This window comes from Miniopterus schreibersii, assembly GCF_964146895.1.
Source record: "Miniopterus schreibersii genome assembly, chromosome: 8".
Taxonomy (NCBI): Eukaryota; Metazoa; Chordata; class Mammalia; order Chiroptera; family Miniopteridae; genus Miniopterus; species Miniopterus schreibersii.
Window position 1 is genome coordinate 25308763 of NC_138109.1, and position 14149 is coordinate 25322911.

The following is a 14149-nucleotide window of genomic DNA, read 5'->3' on the forward strand; positions in this document are numbered from 1 at the left end:
AAGCTAACGTACCAGCAAGGTGGCAGAGAAAACCCAAAAGAGGCATCGCGCTTGGCACCGGGAACCTCTGGCAGGGAACGGGCAAGGCTGGCCTTCGCTGCTTCACCTTAACTCTTTCCAAAAACAGCATGTACAAGAACGAACTTGCTTTTCTCAGCCCAACGTCCAGAGTTGTGCGCATTTCAAGAAACACTTGGTTCTCTGGGCAAAAAACACACAATGATTTAAAGATCTGAACCCTGGACACTGGGACTATGTACTTAAATAATTTCATGCATTTATATAATTTCATATAGCTTGTAGGACGAGGCTGGATGACCCCACAGCAACTTAAGGATTTCAGTGTCTAAGAGGGAGTCTTTCTCTTTCCAAGTCATGAGTTTCTGCTGATGTTTTTTATTTCACCTAATCTTCATTAAGTACTTCTCTACCTTGCTCTATTATGAGAGCATTTTCCTTTCAATTTCACTTTCTTTTTTGAGCTACCAGTCTTTTTATCATTTTTATACAGCATGTTCAAATTAGATCTTATATATCATGTGATATATTTTCACATCCAGCCATGTGTTCAGTTACAGCTGCCTAGATTTAAGAATATCAACACTCAAGTGTCACTCTATTATGTATTTTTTTGAGCCATTGAGCCTGCATTTCTAAGGCTTTGCAATTTAACTCTCCTACTTTACTCAGTTTTACCAGTAATAGTCTATATCACATGGATTCATGAGAGCTTGTAACTGTGTCAAGAAGGAGACTAAATCTTTGGTTAAATTTTTCTTTCATAGTTTCTCTTGTATTCGAGCATGTCAGAGAGGAATATCTGTGGTTCGTCTCCATTAGGACTCTGTAACTAAAATTTCAGCACATTTAAACAGAATCATCTCACACACGGGGTATTGAATAACGTCATTATACAAAACAGCACTGAATGGCTTTACGAAATTTGTGCTTGCATGAGCGATCATCTGTATTCTTGGAAGAATATTATAATATTTGCTGTCCCATGTTATACAGCCTTATCTTTAAAAGGAAGTGCCTATAACTGGCACTTTATCTTTCGTTTCTATTCTATTACTGGGTGGTTGGAATCCAGAGGCTCTTCTTGTGCCCCTCCCTTGTACGTGCATGCTGTTAGTGACTCAAGAAAGCTCCTGCAGCCTTGACTAATGGAGTGTTAACTGATTACACACCCATGCACACATGCAAACTTTAAACTGAGTTAAGTACAACCAGTGTTGTATGACTCAAAGGGTATAAGTGTGACTATTCAGAAAGTTGGATTTCTTTTTTACATTTGGAATTTTGAAAAATCTCAGTAACCCTGACTATGGAATCTTCTTCCCTTGTTTAATTTTTACCCTCAGGAATTCTACCAACAACGTTATGTATACATTTTTTGCAACTTACCTTTTTCCATATAGCTGTATATATAGGAAGTCTTTCCTTAGGGGAAAAAAATTTATGTAAACTCAGTCTATCTTACAGTTCTTTCTCCCATTCTGTGGCCATTCTTTAACTGCATTTTATTCCAGAATATGAAGATTTTGTCATTCCCCTGTTGATGGACAACAAGATCATTTCCAATTTGTCACTGTTACAGACAGTAAGCACCCTTACATAAGCCGCTTTGTGTGTGTACACATATGAGTATTTCTCCAGCACAGATCCTTACACGTGGACTCGCTGGGCCAAAGACTATGCGCAAAGTTCTAATTCGTGGCTAAATTGCCCTCCAAAAGGCTTTGTCAGTTTACATTTCTACTAACAGTCTATGAGTGCCTGCTTCCCTACACCGTCATCGACACCGGATAGCATCAGTCTTTAAGGTTTTTGCCAATCTGAAGGGGAAAAACATTTTAAAAAGCAAATTCTTGATAATTACTGAGGTTGAACTTTTTTCCAGATGTCTATTTGCCATTAATACCTCTTTTGTGAATTGCTTCTCTGTAGCCTTTTTCTCAATTGGATTCTTGATGTTTTAATTAATCAGTTTGTAGGTGTCCTTTATCGAAATTCTGGATATTAAGTCTTTGGCTGTTTTTGCTTGTCTTTGACTTTATTTAAAGTAGCATTTGCTGGTCGAGGTATTGGAGGAATGCCGCCTTTCTGTCAAGCTTATGTCCCCTTGTGGAAGGAGGTCTGCCCTCCCATGTGGAGGGCTCCCGGCCTCCTGCCCCACTCCTCAGTCTTCCCCAAGGCAAGGAGAATGACTCAGCTTGTTGGTAACTGGCAGAAAGAAGGAGCCAAAGTGCTCGGCTCAGCCCGGCCTCCGTCCTGTCTGTGAAAAGGCACACACCCTTCTCTGCCCCTCCGCTCCACCAGTGGAACAGGGGCAAAGCCCTCCAGGGCTGACCTCGGCCTTAAGTATTAGCAAACCTGCTTGCCTAGCAGACCTCAGCCATATGGTCCAGTATCAGTTGTGGTGGTAATAAGAGGAATATTTATATCTCCATCTGCCATACTTCTGTGTCTGTCTCTTAATAGGTTCTTGTGTCAGTTAGAGTCCAAACAGAAAACAGAAGGCACATTCAAATTAGAATAATTCAGGAGATTTAATAAAAGGACTATTTACAAAGGTGTGGGCAGGGTGTGGGGAAGATAAACAGGAGAGTGCCCCAACCTAGGGCTAGTAACAGCAGAGCTTTTACCACTCCGAGGTCTAAGAGGGTGCAGGGGATGGGGGCTTGGCTACTGAAATCCAGGAGCAGAGGGTCCCATAGAGCTTCCTGCCCTCAGCCTACAGGGAGGAAGCCTGAGAAATAAACCCTGACCGTTCTCTCCTTCCCCTCTCTAATCTCCTGCTCCCCACTAGACAAACGAACCAGAGCCAGAGGACAAGGAAACCCATTGCTGTAATCAGTATAGATCCTTCTACTTGGACAGAGAGCAAGGAGGAAAAGAGATCCGGAGGGACAAACAGAATATCTCTGGCACCTCTTTCCTCCCTCAGAATACACTGTCATCCTTCAGCTGGGTGAGAAACTCGTGTCCCCATCAATGGGATGCGCAACACCCCATTGGCTACCATTTTATCACGAGGCAGTCTCAGACTGGCTTCATCCCTGTTGGAGGTGTGGTAGGCAGAATTCAGAGATGGCTTCCCAAAATTCCTGCCCACTGGTACACACACAGCTTCTCTCAGTTATTCAATCAAACGCTAATCTAGATACTGGAGGACTTTTGCAAATGTAATTAAGGTCCCAAATCAGTAATGAAAGTATCCTGGGTGAGCCTGACCTAATCAGGTGAGCTCCCAAAAGGGCCAGGGCTCTTCCTGATTAAAGAGGTTTGAATTTAATGCATGAGAAATTCTCCATTGCTGCCTTTAAGGATGGAGAAGGAAAGTGGCTGACAGCCAGCAAAGATATGGAGGCCTCAACCCATGGCCACAGGGAACTGAATTCTGCCACAGCCGTGTGAGCCTGAAAGAGGACCCTGGACTCCAGATGGGAATGCAGCCCAACACCTTGGTTTCAGCCTTTTGAAACTTTGAGTAGAGAACCCATCCAGCCATGTGCACTGGGCCTGGGCGTCTGACCTATAGAACTGTGAGCTAACACATGGATGTGGTTTTAAGCTGCTAAATTTGTGATGCTTTGTCAAATAGTAATAGAAACCGATACCAGGGGACAAAAAGTAACATAAAACACAGGTGTTAAAGTCCCCGTTCTGTAGCTGTTAAGAGAGCGTAAATTGGTAATCACGGCTGTCTCCTTTCATCGCTCAGCCCAAGTTATTGTCCTCACGTAGCACCTCAGCTGGATAAGTTTCTTGACCTGGTGGAATGACTCAGACCTTCATTCCTATAGGATCTGAGTCTTTGTGCTCTTAACATTGAGTTGTCAATTTTCCACTGACCCGAACTTTAGAGCAGGAGAGAACTCAGAGGTGCCCTGAACAAAGTCCTCCTCACCCGATTGTGTAGCAGCCACACAACCTCCCCCTGGTGATCAGGGTCGATTACCCAGCCAAGCTAGAGAGCACCTTCCCTGTTTGTTTGTTTAGTGGCATGAGAATTCTAAAATGCACAGGGTGAATCTCAGCTTCCAATTTATTTAGGAACCATGACCGTGCTTCCTGGTGGAAGAATTACTACTCTGGACACTAGAAACTTCGTATCTACTGAGCCTAGGGTTTCAAGGATGGAAACAAAAAAGCCGTCTGGTGAATGACTAGGTGTAACAGTGAGAGGGACACTCCTAGTGCTGGCCCTTTGTTCAGGACACATGCACGCTGGCCTTCGGCGAGATGGCAGCACGTATTGGCCTCAGGTTTAAAGCTTGTACTGTTTGGAGGGTGTTGTCTTCCCCTGGCGCTGTAACTGAGCCTTTAGTAATCTGCTTCACCATCCTCTCAGGCTACTTGATTCTAGGCGCATGGTCACACCAGTGGATTTCATAGGGAGGAACCTACTGCCACACTTGTCATGCTAGAATATGTGTCCCGTCATCAGAGGTGATGTTGTCTTTGATGCCATGGGAAGGATAAGGCATTCTGTAAGTTTACGAATGATGCTGAATGAAGCACTTCAGGCAGAGAAGACAAATAACTGTGTATGTATTTACCCTATGAGGAGAGAGCTTGGTTCCCTCCAAGATAGAGGGGTCCAAGGTGGCTTCCCTCCAACTTTAGCGTGTCTCTTTCTTCGTGGTGCGAAATTCAAGATGCAGCAACTTGTGTTGCACTTCAGGAGGATGCCCCAGACCGCCGAGCCCCTGGAAATTTTACCTACATGGTTGGCCCTCGGCCTCAGGCATGTATATCTTACAAAGGCATCTGGAGCACTAGGCACATCCCACGCACCAGGTCCAGTTAGCATAAATGCCATCCATGTAATGAACCAGGATGTCGTGTAGGCTATCGAAATAATTGAGTTCCCCTCACACAATATTATGATGGCGAGGAGGAGACTTGACATTGTCCTGGTGTGAGATGGTAAAGGCATTCTATTTGCCCTGCTGCGTAAATGCAAATTGCTCCAGGTTGTCATGGAAAGAAAATGGTTTTCAGGTCAAAAGCTGAATGCCAGGGGCCATGGGCTGTGTCGAATTGCCGCAGTAAAAATTCCCCAATTTGGTTCTTGAGTTGTGATTGGCATCACTACCTGACTGTGCTTGCAAAGATTTACTGTCTTTCTCCATTTCCCACCTGGCTTCTGCACTAGCCAGATAAGTGAGATAAACAGGAATGTGTTGGGAATCACTACTCTTCCATATATCCAGTTTTTGATGGTCACACTAATCTCTGTAATTTCCCCCAGGATTGAAGTATTATTACTTTTGACTTACTTTCTTGGTGTGCCAGGGGTGTGGGCAAGGGGGTCCTTTCTGGAGGGTTCCTTTTGCCCTTCTCATCATGATGGCCTTCATTTTATGGTAAAAGAATCAATATAAGAATTCTGCCAGTCATCAGGTATCTTTCTTTTCACTGTATATTCTTGGAATGGAGAGAAAATACAGGGTGGGTACATAAGCCCACCGACACTGTATTAGATAGACTTTGTCTAGGTCTCCATACACCATCTGACTTCCACAAGTTCTCAGTTTCACTGGTGGGTCATGGTGGCACTTGGGGGCTCTGGTGATCAGAGTGAATTCAGAGCCAACATCTGTTAACCTCAGGAAGATCTAGTATTTCCCTTTCACTAGTGCATGGTTACCCTGGAAATGGCTGCAGGTCCTTTAGGGGAAGACACACAGTATCTGTGGCCACATTGCAAGATACTTCCTCAGGCGAGGGTCTCAGCCAGTGAACTGACTTAATTAGGTCTGGTATTGAGTAAAAGGCTATGAATATCCCCTCCAGTTTCTACCCAGAGACTTAGAATTTTTCATCTGTGTTTGGCAAGCAGCACCTTCATAGGCTGCCCAACTATTTCATTTCTAGAAACCTTTGCCACAGTTCCCTACAGATCAAAGCACCCCGACTGTCATTCTGTTTCTGTGGCTTATTGTTGGCCTGCCTCTCCTCTGACTTTCCGACTCTGGCATCCCACATTCCCATTGAGATCAAGGAACCCGATTCTTTTGTGTCATCCCCAACTGTCACCTCCAGTTGATAGATGACAGTCACCACAAGCTTTTCAAGCACAGTGAGGGGAGTGTCCTCTAGGCCTTCCTGGGGGCTTTGGAGAGGAATAAGTGAGCAGGTCTACACAGCACAGTCATTCTCAAAGTGTATTGATTCTGATACATGCCATAGTTTGAGAACCACTGTTGTAGAACAGGCCTTCTCAAATTTTAAAGAGGGTTTTTTCTTTCTGCTTTTGTTTTCTCACGGGAGGATATGCTTTTTATTGATTTTAGAGAGAGGAAGGGAGAGGGAGAGAAAAAAAATTGATGCGAGAGAGAAACATCAATCGATTGCCTCCCACATGCACCCCGACCAGGGATCAAACAAGCAAGCCAGGTGTGTGCCCTGACCAGGAATTGAACCGGCCACCTTTCAGTACACGGGACACACTCCAACCAGCTGAGTCACACTGGCCAGGGCAGGCTTCTCAAACTTTAAGGTGCTTGCAAATCACCTGGGGATCTTTTAAAACACACAATCTGATTCAGTAAATCTAGGGTAGGGCCCAAGATTCTGCATTTTGTAACAAGCTCTTTCATGATGCCGGTGCTTCTGGTCTGAGACCACAGCCTTGAGCAATGATGCTGTAGAGGAGGGTGTCTAGAGACTCAGGAAATGGAAATATAATGGATCTTTTATATCGGTGGTTCTCAAACTTAAGGGTGCATCAAAATCACCTGGAGAGCTTGTTAAACATAGCTTTCTGGGCCTTCTTCCCAGAGTTTATGATTCTATAGATCTAAGGCGGGGCCCAAGAATTTGAATTTCGAACGTGTTCACAAGTGATGCTGATGCTGTTGGTCCAGGGACCACACCTTGAGAACCACTTGTCTGTCACCCTTATAATCCACTCCCACACTTTCCCCTAGATTCTTGACTCTATACCGTGGCAAGGTTTTGCAGCTCTTTAAGTGCACAAGCCATATTCTTGTGGAGCAGGCCTTTTAGTGATAAGAGGCAAGGAGATGGGACCTAAGAACTGACCTCAGCTTGTAAGGCAACCACCCTGAGTGAAATTATTGTTAGGCTTTTATGCAAAGTAGAGGGAGCCCCTTCAGCCAGCGGAAGGGGTTTGAAGGAATATGGAGGGTCAGAATTCTCAGCCTCATTGTCTGATCTTTGGGCATCATGTATCCCCTTCCCATGTCTGAAGACTTCCACTGTTCCCACCAGTAACCTTGCCTGGGTGTGAGCGACTTGGCAGAGTTAAGCATTTCATTGGTGCTGCAAATCTACAACCCTTACAATCGGACCCTGGGCTTGGTTCTTAGCCACATTTGCTCTGCAATTACTGGAAACGAGACTCTTTCAGTGCCACCATGGAGGTATCCTGGTTTTCCATGTGTCTTTTACATTGTATTTCCATAGCTTTTGTTTTCTCTTTTCTCCTGTGCATACTTTCCCAATGTGGCAGAAAGAATCCAGTTGATTCCACTGTTTTATAACCACTGTTGTTGCCATAGCAATTAAGTGTCAGAGCCACTTGATCTCTTTACTGTCTTACCCTCCATCTGCATTTCATCACTGCTGCCACCACTGATGATTTGGGTAATGATGATGCCACCACATGCCATGGATTACCTATTTCCTAATTCTCCCCAGCAAGGTTATCACTGCTTCTCAAATATATGAGCAGCTGAATTCTAAAATCCCATTTTGAGAGAGTATTTCCTGATTCCACAATTACTGTATTAGTCCGAGTCCAAATAAGAAACAGATGGCACACTGAAATTAGTATAACTCAAGGAGGGTTTCATGAAGAGACCATTTATTGAGGCTTGGGCAGTGTACAGGGGACACGCAAGAGATAATGTGGTAACCCAAAACTAATAAAAGCAGAACTATTAGTACCTCTAGGCCTGAAGTGGTAAAGAGGGAATGGTTTCTGGAATCCAGAAGGAAATTCCTATGGAGTGGGCCAGTTGGAGAGAAAGCAATGGTTTTTGGTCAAAGAGCATGGCCAGCCCAAGTGGGCTCCTAAGGGAGATGTCTTGCTGGGGATCTTCATTGGCTGAACCCAACAAGAAGCCAGAAGGGGAGGAATCCATTGACATAGTGCATGCAGGTTGGCCCCCAGCAAAGAGCAGGGTGGAAGAGGGTGGGCAGTAGATCTGGAGAGGTGAATGTCCTAATTTTTTTCTGACACTCTCACAATTTTGTTTTACATTTAAATCTACCATTTTGTTCTTTGTTTTCTACTTGTCTCATCAAATTTTTGTTCCTTTATCTCTCCTTTCTTGCCTTCTTTGGGACTAATTATTTTGTATTTTTCCATTTTTCCCCTCTATTACCTTGTTAGTTTCACATTTTTTTTCTTTAAGTGACTACCATGGAGATTGAATACATTTCCTTACATCAGTATAAACTCATGTCTAGCTTTATATAGATACTGATGGTTACATATATAAATATATACAAATACATAGACACATATACCTATTGTGCATGTACATGAGCTAGTATACACATATATATATTTTTTGCTCTGTCAGCTGAGAGGGCTTGGAAGGAGTGATACCCCATTAGCAAGAAACACACCTAACACCCAGACTTTGGTTTCTAATACCATTCTAAAGTCAAAGAGACCAGGGCTCCTTGGAGAAATGGCTGACTAAAACTGGCAAAGAAAATATACAAGATGAGTCTATATTATCTTATAGTGCCAGAAAGTGAAGAGGTGCTTTCTAAAAAAAGAAAGATGAGTGGAGGGGATGCCAAAAGGACACAGAAATCAAATGAAGAGCTCCCAATGGCCAAAGGTAGAACCATTTGAGCAAAATAATAATAATAAGATGGTACTAGATTATAACCCAAAGAATAAAATAATTATCCATAAGTTCATGCTGATGTAAATAAATGAATAAATAAATTAGGAAGAAGAAAGAAATCTCCCTTGCACAAAAATTCCAAATAATTTATATAAATATTCCACCTTCAAGGAGGTAGAAAATAATTACCCACTCCTTAACTATAAACCATACATAGTCATTTCCTTTCAAAAAAAATACAGAAAGGAAAAGAGTAAGTTTACAGTAGAGAAATCTGACAAACACTACCTTAGCCAGGTAATCACGGTTAATGTCAACAGTGGTAAGTCATGTTGATAGTAGGTTCCCTTTGATATGTGAAAAAAATGAGACTCTACCATTGTGTTCTTCCACTCCAAAACAGACAACTCCAATCTAATCACGATAAAAAATAGACAAATCTCCTTTGAGGGTCATTTTATAAAATACTGACCAGTGCTCCTCCGAACTGTCAAGGTCATCAAAAACAAGGGGAGTCTGAGAGACTGTCACAGACAAGAGTTGCCTAAGGAGACGTGAAACGTTAAGGTAAGGTGGTATCCTAGGTCACATCCTGGACAGAAGAAGGACATTAGGTTAAAACTGAAGAAATGTAAATAAAATGTGAACTTCAGTTAATAACAATGTGTCCATATTGGTTCATTAATTTTGACTAATGTACCAGAATAATGTAAGATGTTGATAATAGGGAGACACGGTGAGGGGTTTATGGGAACTCTCTGAACTATCTTCTCAACTTTTCTGTAAACCTAAAACTATTTTAAATTTAAAACTACATTTAGAAAATATGACCCCTTGGCTGAGTAAAGTCTACCTTAAATTAATACTTTTGTTACTTAACAAACAATAGAACTTAACGACAGTTTAACTCCATTTACCTCTCCCTCCCAACCTTTGGTGCAATTTTTGTCATTCATTTTATTTCTACAACTGTTTAAATTCCACAAGACATTATTGCTGTTGTTTTAAACAATCACTGTTCATTTAAACACACACACTAATATATATATATATATATATATATATATATATATTAACCCTTTCTAGTGTTTTACTTTCCTTCCTGCAATGCTATGCTTCCATCCTGGATCGTTTTCCTTCAGCCTGACACTCTCTTTAGTAACCGGCCGGGACATGCCCGGGTTGCGGGCTCCATCCCCAATTGGGGGTGTGCAGGAGGCAGCCGATCAATGAATCTCATGATTGATGTTTCTCTCTCTCTCCCCCTCTCCCTTCCTCTCTCTGAAATCAATAAAGATATATTTAAAATAATAATAATAATTTTTAGTGTGGGTCGGATGGTCTTGATTGGGGTGATGGTGATGTCAGAACTTATGAAATCAGACACTTTATTTAATGCCCCCAACGTGTTTCCTTATGTTCATTGTGATCACTCCCTCCAGCCCCTCCTGCTCCTGCCTCATCCCTAGCAACCACTGGTCTGTTTTCCTGTCACTAAAGGTTTTTTTGTATATTCTAGAATTTCCTATAGAAGGAATAATATTGTGTGTACTCTTTTGGGTTTGGCTTCTTTCAGCAGAATCAGGTTGGGTGCATCCATCCTCTGTGTGGCAACAGCTCATTCTTTTTCGTTGCTAAATAGTATCCCATTGTGTGGATAGCCATCATTTATTTATTTGTTCACCTCTTTATGCACTTTGGATTGTTTTAAGTTTTTTTGCTATTGCAAACAAAGCTGCTATAAACACTAGTACAAGTCTTCGTATGGACAAATGTTTGCTTTTCTCTTATGTAAATACCAAAGAGTGGGATAGCTGGATTATATGATAGGTGTGTGTTTAACTTTTACGAAACTGCCACCTGTTCTTCCAGATGGTTGTGCCACGCACATTTTCCATCAGCAGTGTGAGAGTCGTTTGCTCTCCTTTCTCACTAACACTTGATGTAGTTGGTCAGTCTTTTTACATTTTAGCCCTTGCAGTGGGTGTGTAATGCTATCACTGTGGCTGTAATTTGCATTTCCCTAATGACTACTGAAAATGAGCATTTCATGTGCTTAACCTTTGGCAGCTTCTTTAGTCACTTGAAAGAAATTTGTTTTTGTTTGTCCAGAAATGCCTTTATTTTGCTCTCACTTTTGAAAGAAAATTTTGCTAAGCATATAATTAAACAACAATCACTTTCTCCCAGCAGTTTGCAGATAATGTTCTACCATTTTTTGACTTCCACTGTGGCTGCTAAAAAGACAGCTTTTGGTCTAATTTTTGTCCCCTTGTCATGATCTGTTTTTCCCCTTTCTTCATCATATATATAAAATCTTTTCATTTATCCTGCTTGGGAATTGTTTGTCTTTCTGAATCTCATACTGGTCATTGGCACCTCTGATCTGTTTTGGAAATTCTCACCCCCAGTCTCTGAACATTGCAGCTCCTGCTCCTTCTAGAACTCCTAACAAGGTTTATGTTACATCTTCTCATTTGCTCTTCCATCCCTCTTAATCATTCACATTTTTGCTATATTTGTCTCTTCTTAATGTAGTCCGGGTAATTTCCTAGACTTATCTTCTCTTTCCACCTGTGTACAATCTACCCGTTAAGCCTCCTATTTTTCCACTTTATTTTTAATTTCCAGTTCTGTTTGGTTTCTCTTTCAACTGTGCCTAATCCCTCTTGAAGGTCTGTTGCTCCTATGTCAAACTTTTGATGTCTTTTGTATTTATTTAAACATATTAAATACATATTTTATATCCTATATAGATCATTCTAGTAGCTATCATATGTACGGGCCCAATTCTGCTGTGTATCGTTTCTGCTGATTCACATACATAGTGTTTTATTACCTCCTATGTTTACGGATTTTGTGTGTGTGTGTGAGAGAGAGAGAGAGAGAGAACTCATATTCTTTGGACATATATCTGTGGGAATTGAGGCTTGGGTGAAAATACATTCTTCCTTGGAAAGAAATCTTTCATGTTTGCTTCTGCTAGGCCGTTGGGGGCACTACAATCCCAGAATCACTTTAACCAAGTTTTAGGCTAAAGATTTATTTATTTATTTAATCGTCATCTGAGGATATGTTTTCATTGATTTTTAGTGAGGAAGGAAGTGGGGGGGGGAAGAGAGAAAGAAACAAAACATCGATGTGAGAGAGAAACATTGATCGATTGCCTCCTGTATGCGCCTGACCGGGGATCCAGCCGCCAACCCAGGTATGGGACCTGACTGGGATTCAAACTCGCAACCTTTCAGTGTACAGGATGATTCTCCAACCAACTGAGCCACCCGGCCAGGTGAGGTTTTTTTAACACACAGATATGAGGCATCACTTCCAAGCGACCACAGCCCCAGGTTTGCAGACAGGTATCCTTGTTGTCTTTTTCTGTCCATGGCATTTTTCCAGTTCAGTCACTTCTCTCCTTCATCCCCAGGAAACCCCAGCTTTCTGTGGAGGCTCCTAATGCAGCCTCCCTGCCCCCTTAGGCCTCAAGCCTCAATTCCTGTCCTCTGCATTTTGCTAGGCCACCAGCAATGGACAGATGTCCCCAGGCAAACACTAGCTCCAGCTGGAATTTTTCTGGAGTGGAACTTTCTTCTTGCTTCTGATATTTTCCCTTCCTTTCCTGACAACATTGCCATGCCTTTAAAAAGAAAGATGCTTTTTGTATTTCATCCAGCATTTTAAATGCTCTGTACTAGGAGGGTTTCTCCAGACAGCGATTCTGGAAATAGACTATTTACATTTTTTACCCATCTGGAATTTATTTTTGCATGTGGTGTGAGGTGAGGTCTAAGAACTCTGCCTCATTTTTCCCTGTTTCTCCTTTTTCCTCAGAAGTGATATCTTTTTTTATTATTGTTGAGAGAGGGAGAGAAACACGGATTTGTTGCTCCACTTATTTATGCACTTAGTGCTTGATTCTTGTATGTGTCCTGACTGAGGACTGGACCCGCAACCTCGGTTATCGGCGCGACGCTCTAACCAACTGCACTACCCGGCCAGGACAGAAGTGGTATCTTTAAATAAATTTCTAAAACAGCATTTTCTCCCCATTTTCTGTTGCTCATTGCCAGCTGGATATCTAAAAGAGTTATAGAAACCTACTTTTAAGTGATATATCCCTAAAATAAAAACTTTAATACTATGGGCTCCCTTAGTGGCTTTGGGTTTTTTACTCCCCTGTATTGCTTCATGAATAAGTCAGAACTATCTCAGAATCTATATAATGAAGCCCTTTTCTAACAACCCAATTTTATCACTTGATCAGAGGCTGAAGGGAGCTAGGTCTTCTGACATACAGATGAAGCAAAAACAGGTCAACAGCATTTTGCATTAAAAAAAAATTGTACATTTGAGCCCTAGTCGGTTTGGCTCAGTGGTCAGAGCGCCAGCCGGTGGACAGGTTCGATTCTGGCCAAGGGCACGTACCTCGGTTGCAAGCTCGATCTCCGGCCCCAGTCAGGGTTTGTGCGGGAGGCAACCAATGGATGTGTCTCTCTCACATCGATGTTTCTCTCTCTGTCCCCCTTCCACTCTCCGAAAAGCAATGGAAAAAATATCCTCAGGCGAGGATTAAAGGAAACAAATCATACATTTGAAAGAAGGAAGAATTCATAACTTTGGATTCTCAAAACCAAAAATCATACTGGGATATAATTTAAAATCAGTTTAAAGACCAAGTCAATTTTCTATCAGCCAAATTCATACCAGTGGATGGAAAACAGAATATGTTGCAAAATGATCTACCCTGTGTTTTTCATAAATTTTAATGTAAGTGGAGAGAATGCACTGCTCAGCCCCATTCACATACAGACAGACAAACATTAGAACATCTGTTGCAGTTCTCACAACATAAATTTATATTTTCAATCATGTTAAACTTATGTGGGAAGCACAATCCCAAGGAAACAATAATTTCTAAAGCTCTATAAACACTTTTTTATTTGATTAGCTCTCAATCAAGCTAAAAATATCAAGGAAGACCTCTAGAACAAAGCTCTTTATTGAAAATATCAATCCTACTTAAAAGGAAAGATACGGAGAGGGGAGTTAAACATATATTTTTAATGCTTTTTCCATCTTAATCAGTGAATGCAACTCATGGAGGAAGAAAAGACCTCCTGGTTCTTCTATTGAGGGAAAATGTGTGTATAATAAAATGCTCAGACTTTAATAGTTGTTTTTTAATCCTTACCCGAGGATATGTTTATTAATTTGAGAGACAGACAGACAGACACTGATGTGAGAGAGAAACATCGATCAGTGGCCTCCATATATGCCCCTACCTGGGATGGAACCCGCAACCTAGGGAC